The 12097-nt window shown below is 43.6% G+C and overlaps 2 non-coding genes across 2 annotated transcripts; both read left to right on the top strand.

The window, feature by feature from the left end:
- The first annotated feature begins 66 nt into the window (after window positions 1-66).
- trnar-ucu lies at window positions 67-139 on the top strand. Its single transcript has one exon. It is a non-coding gene; the product is annotated as a tRNA-Arg (tRNA).
- A 5527-nt stretch (window positions 140-5666) lies between these two features.
- On the top strand, window positions 5667-5739 carry trnar-ccu. Its single transcript has one exon. It is a non-coding gene; the product is annotated as a tRNA-Arg (tRNA).
- The last annotated feature ends 6358 nt before the right edge of the window (window positions 5740-12097 follow it).

The following is a 12097-nucleotide window of genomic DNA, read 5'->3' as shown; positions in this document are numbered from 1 at the left end:
TGCTATCCAGTACACATTGTTTTTACTGCTTCTATCAGTTCGTACTGTTTGCAGAAGGTAAACAGTGCCCCAGTGGCCTAATGGATAAGGCACTGGCCTTCTAAGCCAGGGATTGTGGGTTCAAGTCCCACCTGGGGTGGAAGGAAGCATAGTGGCGCAGCGGAAGCGTGCTGTGCCCATAACCCAGAGGTCGATGGATCGAAACCATGGATTTGCCCATCCTCTGCTAAACAGTTTCTTTTTAGATTTTAAGTGCGAACAAAAAATTTTTTAAAATGTGTCGTTTCATGGGCATGTCTCAGTGCCAATATACATTTTTTTTTACCTCTTCCAACAGTTCGTATTGGTCATACTGTTTACACAGTACCCCAGTGGCCTAAGACACTGGCCTCCTAAGCCATGGATTGTGAGTTCTAGTCTTTTCTTAAGTGGCTGAGAGCAGAGTGGCGCAGCGGAAGCGTGCTGGGCCCATAACCCAGAGGTCGATGGATCGAAACCATCCTCTGCTAAACAGTTTCTTTTTAGATTTTAAGTGCAAACAAAAAAATTAAAAAATGTGTCGTTTCATGGGCATGTCTCAGTGCCAATATACATTTTTTTTACCTCTTCCAACAGTTCGTATTGGTCATACTGTTTACACAGTACCCCAGTGGCCTAAGACACTGGCCTCCTAAGCCATGGATTGTGAGTTCTAGTCTTTTCTTAAGTGGCTGAGAGCAGAGTGGCGCAGCGGAAGCGTGCTGGCCCATAACCCAGAGGTCGATGGATCGAAACCATCCTCTGCTAAACATTTTCTTTTTAGATTTTAAGTGCGAACAACATTTTTTTAAATGTGTCGTTTCATGGGCATGTCTCAGTTCCATTATACATTTTTTTGACCTCTTCCAACAGTTCGTATTGGTCATACTGTTTACACAGTACCCCAGTGGCCTAAGACACTGGCCTCCTAAGCCATGGATTGTGAGTTCTAGTCTTTTCTTAAGTGGCTGAGAGCAGAGTGGCGCAGCGGAAGCGTGCTGGGCCCATAACCCAGAGGTCGATGGATCGAAACCATCCTCTGCTAAACAGTTTCTTTTTAGATTTTAAGTGCAAACAAAAAAATTTTTAAAAAATGTGTCGTTTCATGGGCATGTCTCAGTGCCAATATACATTTTTTTTACCTCTTCCAACAGTTCGTATTGGTCATACTGTTTACACAGTACCCCAGTGGCCTAAGACACTGGCCTCCTAAGCCATGGATTGTGAGTTAGTCTTTTCTTAAGTGGCTGAGAGCAGAGTGGCGCAGCGGAAGCGTGCTGGGCCCATAACCCAGAGGTCGATGGATCGAAACCATCCTCTGCTAAACAGTTTTCTTTTAGATTTTAAGTGCAAACAAAAAAATTTTTTAAAAATGTGTCGTTTCATGGGCATGTCTCAGTGCCAATATACATTTTTTTTACCTCTTCCAACAGTTCGTATTGGTCATACTGTTTACACAGTACCCCAGTGGCCTAAGACACTGGCCTCCTAAGCCATGGATTGTGAGTTCTAGTCTTTTCTTAAGTGGCTGAGAGCAGAGTGGCGCAGCGGAAGCGTGCTGGGCCCATAACCCAGAGGTCGATGGATCGAAACCATCCTCTGCTAAACTGTTTGTTTTTAAATTTTAAACGCAAACAGAAATGAGAAAAAATTTCATTTGGGCATGTCTCAGTGCTATCCATATACATTGTTTTTACTGCTTCCAACAGTTCGTATTGGTCAACAGTACCCCAGTGGCCTAAGACACTGGCCTCCTAAGCCATGGATTGTGAGTTCTAGTCTTTTCTTAAGTGGCTGAGAGCAGAGTGGCGCAGCGGAAGCGTGCTGGGCCCATAACCCAGAGGTCGATGGATCGAAACCATCCTCTGCTAAACAGTTTCTTTTTAGATTTTAAGTGCAAACAAAATTTTTTTTTAAAAATGTGTCGTTTCATGGGCATGTCTCAGTGCCAATATACATTTTTTTTACCTCTTCCAACAGTTCGTATTGGTCATACTGTTTACACAGTACCCCAGTGGCCTAAGACACTGGCCTCCTAAGCCATGGATTGTGAGTTCTAGTCTTTTCTTAAGTGGCTGAGAGCAGAGTGGCGCAGCGGAAGCGTGCTGGGCCCATAACCCAGAGGTCGATGGATCGAAACCATCCTCTGCTAAACATTTTCTTTTTAGATTTTAAGTGCGAACAACATTTTTTTTAAAAATGTGTCGTTTCATGGGCATGTCTCAGTTCCATTATACATTTTTTTTTACCTCTTCCAACAGTTCGTATTGGTCATACTGTTTACACAGTACCCCAGTGGCCTAAGACACTGGCCTCCTAAGCCATGGATTGTGAGTTCTAGTCTTTTCTTAAGTGGCTGAGAGCAGAGTGGCGCAGCGGAAGCGTGCTGGGCCCATAACCCAGAGGTCGATGGATCGAAACCATCCTCTGCTAAACAGTTTCTTTTTAGATTTTAAGTGCAAACAAAAAAATTAAAAAAATGTGTCGTTTCATGGGCATGTCTCAGTGCCAATATACATTTTTTTTTACCTCTTCCAACAGTTCGTATTGGTCATACTGTTTACACAGTACCCCAGTGGCCTAAGACACTGGCCTCCTAAGCCATGGATTGTGAGTTCTAGTCTTTTCTTAAGTGGCTGAGAGCAGAGTGGCGCAGCGGAAGCGTGCTGGGCCCATAACCCAGAGGTCGATGGATCGAAACCATCCTCTGCTAAACAGTTTCTTTTTTTTGATTTTAAGTGCAAACAAAAAAATTTTTAAAAAATGTGTCGTTTCATGGGCATGTCTCAGTGCCAATATACATTTTTTTTTACCTCTTCCAACAGTTCGTATTGGTCATACTGTTTACACAGTACCCCAGTGGCCTAAGACACTGGCCTCCTAAGCCATGGATTGTGAGTTCTAGTCTTTTCTTAAGTGGCTGAGAGCAGAGTGGCGCAGCGGAAGCGTGCTGGGCCCATAACCCAGAGGTCGATGGATCGAAACCATCCTCTGCTAAACAGTTTCTTTTTAGATTTTAAGTGCGAACAAAATTTTTTTTTTAAAAATGTGTCGTTTCATGGGCATGTCTCAGTGCCAATATACATTTTTTTTTTTTTACCTCTTCCAACAGTTCGTATTGGTCATACTGTTTACACAGTACCCCAGTGGCCTAAGACACTGGCCTCCTAAGCCATGGATTGTGAGTTCTAGTCTTTTCTTAAGTGGCTGAGAGCAGAGTGGCGCAGCGGAAGCGTGCTGGCCCATAACCCAGAGGTCGATGGATCGAAACCATCCTCTGCTAAACAGTTTCTTTTTAGATTTTAAGTGCGAACAACATTTTTTTTAAAAAATGTGTCGTTTCATGGGCATGTCTCAGTTCCATTATACATTTTTTTGACCTCTTCCAACAGTTCGTATTGGTCATACTGTTTACACAGTACCCCAGTGGCCTAAGACACTGGCCTCCTAAGCCATGGATTGTGAGTTCTAGTCTTTTCTTAAGTGGCTGAGAGCAGAGTGGCGCAGCGGAAGCGTGCTGGGCCCATAACCCAGAGGTCGATGGATCGAAACCATCCTCTGCTAAACAGTTTCTTTTAGATTTTAAGTGCAAACAAAAAAATTAAAAAATGTGTCGTTTCATGGGCATGTCTCAGTGCCAATATACATTTTTTTTACCTCTTCCAACAGTTCGTATTGGTCATACTGTTTACACAGTACCCCAGTGGCCTAAGACACTGGCCTCCTAAGCCATGGATTGTGAGTTCTAGTCTTTTCTTAAGTGGCTGAGAGCAGAGTGGCGCAGCGGAAGCGTGCTGGGCCCATAACCCAGAGGTCGATGGATCGAAACCATCCTCTGCTAAACAGTTTCTTTTTAGATTTTAAGTGCGAACAAAATTTTTTTAAAAATGTGTCGTTTCATGGGCATGTCTCAGTGCCAATATACATTTTTTTTACCTCTTCCAACAGTTCGTATTGGTCATACTGTTTACACAGTACCCCAGTGGCCTAAGACACTGGCCTCCTAAGCCATGGATTGTGAGTTCTAGTCTTTTCTTAAGTGGCTGAGAGCAGAGTGGCGCAGCGGAAGCGTGCTGGGCCCATAACCCAGAGGTCGATGGATCGAAACCATCCTCTGCTAAACAGTTTCTTTTTAGATTTTAAGTGCAAACAAAATTTTTAAAAAAATGTGTCGTTTCATGGGCATGTCTCAGTGCCAATATACATTTTTTTTACCTCTTCCAACAGTTCGTATTGGTCATACTGTTTTACACAGTACCCCAGTGGCCTAAGACACTGGCCTCCTAAGCCATGGATTGTGAGTTCTAGTCTTTTCTTAAGTGGCTGAGAGCAGAGTGGCGCAGCGGAAGCGTGCTGGGCCCATAACCCAGAGGTCGATGGATCGAAACCATCCTCTGCTAAACAGTTTCTTTTTAGATTTTAAGTGCGAACAACATTTTTTTTAAAATGTGTCGTTTCATGGGCATGTCTCAGTTCCATTATACATTTTTTTTACCTCTTCCAACAGTTCGTATTGGTCATACTGTTTACACAGTACCCCAGTGGCCTAAGACACTGGCCTCCTAAGCCATGGATTGTGAGTTCTAGTCTTTTCTTAAGTGGCTGAGAGCAGAGTGGCGCAGCGGAAGCGTGCTGGGCCCATAACCCAGAGGTCGATGGATCGAAACCATCCTCTGCTAAACAGTTTCTTTTTAGATTTTAAGTGCGAACAAAATTTTTTTTTAAAAATGTGTCGTTTCATGGGCATGTCTCAGTGCCAATATACATTTTTTTTACCTCTTCCAACAGTTCGTATTGGTCATACTGTTTACACAGTACCCCAGTGGCCTAAGACACTGGCCTCCTAAGCCATGGATTGTGAGTTCTAGTCTTTTCTTAAGTGGCTGAGAGCAGAGTGGCGCAGCGGAAGCGTGCTGGGCCCATAACCCAGAGGTCGATGGATCGAAACCATCCTCTGCTAAACAGTTTCTTTTTAGATTTTAAGTGCAAACAAAAAAATTTAAAAATGTGTCGTTTCATGGGCATGTCTCAGTGCCAATATACATTTTTTTACCTCTTCCAACAGTTCGTATTGGTCATACTGTTTACACAGTACCCCAGTGGCCTAAGACACTGGCCTCCTAAGCCATGGATTGTGAGTTCTAGTCTTTTCTTAAGTGGCTGAGAGCAGAGTGGCGCAGCGGAAGCGTGCTGGGCCCATAACCCAGAGGTCGATGGATCGAAACCATCCTCTGCTAAACAGTTTCTTTTTAGATTTTAAGTGCGAACAAAATTTTTTTTAAATGTGTCGTTTCATGGGCATGTCTCAGTGCCAATATACATTTTTTTACCTCTTCCAACAGTTCGTATTGGTCATACTGTTTACACAGTACCCCAGTGGCCTAAGACACTGGCCTCCTAAGCCATGGATTGTGAGTTCTAGTCTTTTGTTAAGTGGCTGAGAGCAGAGTGGCGCAGCGGAAGCGTGCTGGGCCCATAACCCAGAGGTCGATGGATCGAAACCATCCTCTGCTAAACTGTTTGTTTTTAAAAATGAAACGCAAACAGAAATGAGAAAGCTAAATTTCATTTGCGTCTCTCAGTGCTATCCAGTACACATTGTTTTTACTGCTTCTATCAGTTCGTACTGTTTGCAGCAGGTAAACAGTGCCCCAGTGGCCTAATGGATAAGGCACTGGCCTCCTAAGCCAGGGATTGTGGGTTCAAGTCCCATCTGGGGTGGAAGGAAGCAGAGTGGCGCAGCGGAAGTGCTGGCCCATAACCCAGAGGTCGATGGATCGAAACCATCCTCTGCTAAACAGTTTCTTTTTAGATTTTAAGTACGAACAAAATTTTTAAAAATGTCGTTTTCATGGGCATGTCTCAGTGCCAATATACATTTTTTTTACCTCTTCCAACAGTTCGTATTGGTCATACTGTTTACACAGTACCCCAGTGGCCTAAGACACTGGCCTCCTAAGCCATGGATTGTGAGTTCTAGTCTTTTCTTAAGTGGCTGAGAGCAGAGTGGCGCAGCGGAAGCGTGCTGGGCCCATAACCCAGAGGTCGATGGATCGAAACCATCCTCTGCTAAACAGTTTCTTTTTAGATTTTAAGTGCGAACAAAATTTTTAAAAAATGTGTCGTTTCATGGGCATGTCTCAGTGCCAATATACATTTTTTTTACCTCTTCCAACAGTTCGTATTGGTCATACTGTTTACACAGTACCCCAGTGGCCTAAGACACTGGCCTCCTAAGCCATGGATTGTGAGTTCTAGTCTTTTCTTAAGTGGCTGAGAGCAGAGTGGCGCAGCGGAAGCGTGCTGGGCCCATAACCCAGAGGTCGATGGATCGAAACCATCCTCTGCTAAACAGTTTCTTTTTAGATTTTAAGTGCAAACAAAAAAATTTAAAAATGTGTCGTTTCATGGGCATGTCTCAGTGCCAATATACATTTTTTTTACCTCTTCCAACAGTTCGTATTGGTCATACTGTTTACACAGTACCCCAGTGGCCTAAGACACTGGCCTCCTAAGCCATGGATTGTGAGTTCTAGTCTTTTCTTAAGTGGCTGAGAGCAGAGTGGCGCAGCGGAAGCGTGCTGGGCCCATAACCCAGAGGTCGATGGATCGAAACCATCCTCTGCTAAACAGTTTCTTTTTAGATTTTAAGTGCGAACAAAATTTTTTTTAAAATGTGTCGTTTCATGGGCATGTCTCAGTTCCATTATACATTTTTTTGACCTCTTCCAACAGTTCGTATTGGTCATTATACTGTTTACACAGTACCCCAGTGGCCTAAGACACTGGCCTCCTAAGCCATGGATTGTGAGTTCTAGTCTTTTCTTAAGTGGCTGAGAGCAGAGTGGCGCAGCGGAAGCGTGCTGGGCCCATAACCCAGAGGTCGATGGATCGAAACCATCCTCTGCTAAACATTTTCTTTTTAGATTTTAAGTGCGAACAACATTTTTTTTTTAAATGTGTCGTTTCATGGGCATGTCTCAGTTCCATTATACATTTTTTTGACCTCTTCCAACAGTTCGTATTGGTCATACTGTTTACACAGTACCCCAGTGGCCTAAGACACTGGCCTCCTAAGCCATGGATTGTGAGTTCTAGTCTTTTCTTAAGTGGCTGAGAGCAGAGTGGCGCAGCGGAAGCGTGCTGGGCCCATAACCCAGAGGTCGATGGATCGAAACCATCCTCTGCTAAACAGTTTCTTTTTAGATTTTAAGTGCAAACAAAATTTTTAAAAAATGTGTCGTTTCATGGGCATGTCTCAGTGCCAATATACATTTTTTTTACCTCTTCCAACAGTTCGTATTGGTCATACTGTTTACACAGTACCCCAGTGGCCTAAGACACTGGCCTCCTAAGCCATGGATTGTGAGTTCTAGTCTTTTCTTAAGTGGCTGAGAGCAGAGTGGCGCAGCGGAAGCGTGCTGGGCCCATAACCCAGAGGTCGATGGATCGAAACCATCCTCTGCTAAACAGTTTCTTTTTAGATTTTAAGTGCAAACAAAATTTTTTTTAAATGTGTCGTTTCATGGGCATGTCTCAGTGCCAATATACATTTTTTTACCTCTTCCAACAGTTCGTATTGGTCATACTGTTTACACAGTACCCCAGTGGCCTAAGACACTGGCCTCCTAAGCCATGGATTGTGAGTTCTAGTCTTTTCTTAAGTGGCTGAGAGCAGAGTGGCGCAGCGGAAGCGTGCTGGGCCCATAACCCAGAGGTCGATGGATCGAAACCATCCTCTGCTAAACAGTTCTTTTTAGATTTTAAGTGCGAACAAAAAAATTTTTAAAATGTGTCGTTTCATGGGCATGTCTCAGTGCCAATATACATTTTTTTTTTTTGACTCTTCCAACAGTTCGTATTGGTCATACTGTTTACACAGTACCCCAGTGGCCTAAGACACTGGCCTCCTAAGCCATGGATTGTGAGTTCTAGTCTTTTCTTAAGTGGCTGAGAGCAGAGTGGCGCAGCGGAAGCGTGCTGGGCCCATAACCCAGAGGTCGATGGATTTCCTCTGCTAAACTGTTTGTTGAAAGCAGAGAAATGGCGCAGCATTTGAAGTCTCTCAGTGCTATCCAGTACACATTGGCTTCTATCAGTTTGTACCATAACCCAGAGGTCGATGGATCGAAACCATCCTCTGCTAAACAGTTTCTTTTTAGATTTTAAGTGCGAACAACATTTTTTTAAAAAATGTGTCGTTCATGGGCATGTCTCAGTTCCATTATACATTTTTTTTTTACCTCTTCCAACAGTTCGTATTGGTCATACTGTTTACACAGTACCCCAGTGGCCTAAGACACTGGCCTCCTAAGCCATGGATTGTGAGTTCTAGTCTTTTCTTAAGTGGCTGAGAGCAGAGTGGCGCAGCGGAAGCGTGCTGGGCCCATAACCCAGAGGTCGATGGATCGAAACCATCCTCTGCTAAACAGTTTCTTTTTAGATTTTAAGTGCAAACAAAAAAAAAAAAAAATGTGTCGTTTCATGGGCATGTCTCAGTGCCAATATACATTTTTTTTACCTCTTCCAACAGTTCGTATTGGTCATACTGTTTACACAGTACCCCAGTGGCCTAAGACACTGGCCTCCTAAGCCATGGATTGTGAGTTCTAGTCTTTTCTTAAGTGGCTGAGAGCAGAGTGGCGCAGCGGAAGCGTGCTGGGCCCATAACCCAGAGGTCGATGGATCGAAACCATCCTCTGCTAAACAGTTTCTTTTTAGATTTTAAGTGCAAACAAAATTTTTTTTAAAATGTGTCGTTTCATGGGCATGTCTCAGTGCCAATATACATTTTTTTTACCTCTTCCAACAGTTCGTATTGGTCATACTGTTTACACAGTACCCCAGTGGCCTAAGACACTGGCCTCCTAAGCCATGGATTGTGAGTTCTAGTCTTTTCTTAAGTGGCTGAGAGCAGAGTGGCGCAGCGGAAGCGTGCTGGGCCCATAACCCAGAGGTCGATGGATCGAAACCATCCTCTGCTAAACAGTTTTCTTTTTAGATTTTAAGTGCGAACAAAATTTTTTTTTTAAAAATGTGTCGTTTCATGGGCATGTCTCAGTGCCAATATACATTTTTTTTTTTACCTCTTCCAACAGTTCGTATTGGTCATACTGTTTACACAGTACCCCAGTGGCCTAAGACACTGGCCTCCTAAGCCATGGATTGTGAGTTCTAGTCTTTTCTTAAGTGGCTGAGAGCAGAGTGGCGGCGGAAGCGTGCTGGGCCCATAACCCAGAGGTCGATGGATCGAAACCATCCTCTGCTAAACAGTTTCTTTTTAGATTTTAAGTGCGAACAACATTTTTTTAAAAAATGTGTCGTTTCATGGGCATGTCTCAGTTCCATTATACATTTTTTTTACCTCTTCCAACAGTTCGTATTGGTCATACTGTTTACACAGTACCCCAGTGGCCTAAGACACTGGCCTCCTAAGCCATGGATTGTGAGTTCTAGTCTTTTCTTAAGTGGCTGAGAGCAGAGTGGCGCAGCGGAAGCGTGCTGGGCCCATAACCCAGAGGTCGATGGATCGAAACCATCCTCTGCTAAACAGTTTCTTTTTAGATTTTAAGTGCAAAAAAAAATTTAAAAAAATGTGTCGTTTCATGGGCATGTCTCAGTGCCAATATACATTTTTTTTACCTCTTCCAACAGTTCGTATTGGTCATACTGTTTACACAGTACCCCAGTGGCCTAAGACACTGGCCTCCTAAGCCATGGATTGTGAGTTCTAGTCTTTTCTTAAGTGGCTGAGAGCAGAGTGGCGCAGCGGAAGCGTGCTGGGCCCATAACCCAGAGGTCGATGGATCGAAACCATCCTCTGCTAAACAGTTTCCTTTTAGATTTTAAGTGCAAACAAAAAAATTAAAAAATGTGTCGTTTCATGGGCATGTCTCAGTGCCAATATACATTTTTTTTTACCTCTTCCAACAGTTCGTATTGGTCATACTGTTTACACAGTACCCCAGTGGCCTAAGACACTGGCCTCCTAAGCCATGGATTGTGAGTTCTAGTCTTTTCTTAAGTGGCTGAGAGCAGAGTGGCGCAGCGGAAGCGTGCTGGGCCCATAACCCAGAGGTCGATGGATCGAAACCATCCTCTGCTAAACAGTTTCTTTTTAGATTTTAAGTGCGAACAAAATTTTTTTTTTTAAAAATGTGTCGTTTCATGGGCATGTCTCAGTGCCAATATACATTTTTTTTACCTCTTCCAACAGTTCGTATTGGTCATACTGTTTACACAGTACCCCAGTGGCCTAAGACACTGGCCTCCTAAGCCATGGATTGTGAGTTCTAGTCTTTTCTTAAGTGCTGAAAGCAGAGTGGCGCAGCGGAAGCGTGCTGGGCCCATAACCCAGAGGTCGATGGATCGAAACCATCCTCTGCTAAACATTTTCTTTTTAGATTTTAAGTGCGAACAACATTTTTTTTAAAATGTGTCGTTTCATGGGCATGTCTCAGTTCCATTATACATTTTTTTTTTGACCTCTTCCAACAGTTCGTATTGGTCATACTGTTTACACAGTACCCCAGTGGCCTAAGACACTGGCCTCCTAAGCCATGGATTGTGAGTTCTAGTCTTTTCTTAAGTGGCTGAGAGCAGAGTGGCGCAGCGGAAGCGTGCTGGGCCCATAACCCAGAGGTCGATGGATCGAAACCATCCTCTGCTAAACAGTTTCTTTTTAGATTTTAAGTGCAAACAAAAAAAAAAAATTTTAAAAAAATGTTTCATGGGCATGTCTCAGTGCCAATATACATTTTTTTTACCTCTTCCAACAGTTCGTATTGGTCATACTGTTTACACAGTACCCCAGTGGCCTAAGACACTGGCCTCCTAAGCCATGGATTGTGAGTTCTAGTCTTTTGTTAAGTGGCTGAGAGCAGAGTGGCGCAGCGGAAGCGTGCTGGGCCCATAACCCAGAGGTCGATGGATCGAAACCATCCTCTGCTAAACAGTTTCTTTTTAGATTTTAAGTGCGAACAACATTTTTAAAAAATGTGTCGTTTCATGGGCATGTCTCAGTTCCATTATACATTTTTTTGACCTCTTCCAACAGTTCGTATTGGTCATACTGTTTACACAGTACCCCAGTGGCCTAAGACACTGGCCTCCTAAGCCATGGATTGTGAGTTCTAGTCTTTTCTTAAGTGGCTGAGAGCAGAGTGGCGCAGCGGAAGCGTGCTGGGCCCATAACCCAGAGGTCGATGGATCGAAACCATCCTCTGCTAAACAGTTTCTTTTTAGATTTTAAGTGCAAACAAAAAAATTTAAAAAAATGTGTCGTTTCATGGGCATGTCTCAGTGCCAATATACATTTTTTTTACCTCTTCCAACAGTTCGTATTGGTCATACTGTTTACACAGTACCCCAGTGGCCTAAGACACTGGCCTCCTAAGCCATGGATTGTGAGTTCTAGTCTTTTCTTAAGTGGCTGAGAGCAGAGTGGCGCAGCGGAAGCGTGCTGGGCCCATAACCCAGAGGTCGATGGATCGAAACCATCCTCTGCTAAACAGTTTCTTTTTAGATTTTAAGTGCAAACAAAAAAATTTTTTTAAAATGTGTCGTTTCATGGGCATGTCTCAGTGCCAATATACATTTTTTTTTACCTCTTCCAACAGTTCGTATTGGTCATACTGTTTACACAGTACCCCAGTGGCCTAAGACACTGGCCTCCTAAGCCATGGATTGTGAGTTCTAGTCTTTTCTTAAGTGGCTGAGAGCAGAGTGGCGCAGCGGAAGCGTGCTGGGCCCATAACCCAGAGGTCGATGGATCGAAACCATCCTCTGCTAAACAGTTTCTTTTTAGATTTTAAGTGCGAACAAAATTTTTAAAAAATGTGTCGTTTCATGGGCATGTCTCAGTGCCAATATACATTTTTTTTTACCTCTTCCAACAGTTCGTATTGGTCATACTGTTTACACAGTACCCCAGTGGCCTAAGACACTGGCCTCCTAAGCCATGGATTGTGAGTTCTAGTCTTTTCTTAAGTGGCTGAGAGCAGAGTGGCGCAGCGGAAGCGTGCTGGGCCCATAACCCAGAGGTCGATGGATCGAAACCATCCTCTGCTAAACATTTTCT

This window comes from Oncorhynchus gorbuscha, linkage group LG15, assembly GCF_021184085.1.
Source record: "Oncorhynchus gorbuscha isolate QuinsamMale2020 ecotype Even-year linkage group LG15, OgorEven_v1.0, whole genome shotgun sequence".
NCBI classification, from domain to species: Eukaryota; Metazoa; Chordata; class Actinopteri; order Salmoniformes; family Salmonidae; genus Oncorhynchus; species Oncorhynchus gorbuscha.
The sequence above is the reverse complement of the archived record's forward strand: the minus strand, read 5'-3'. Positions and strand labels throughout refer to the sequence as shown.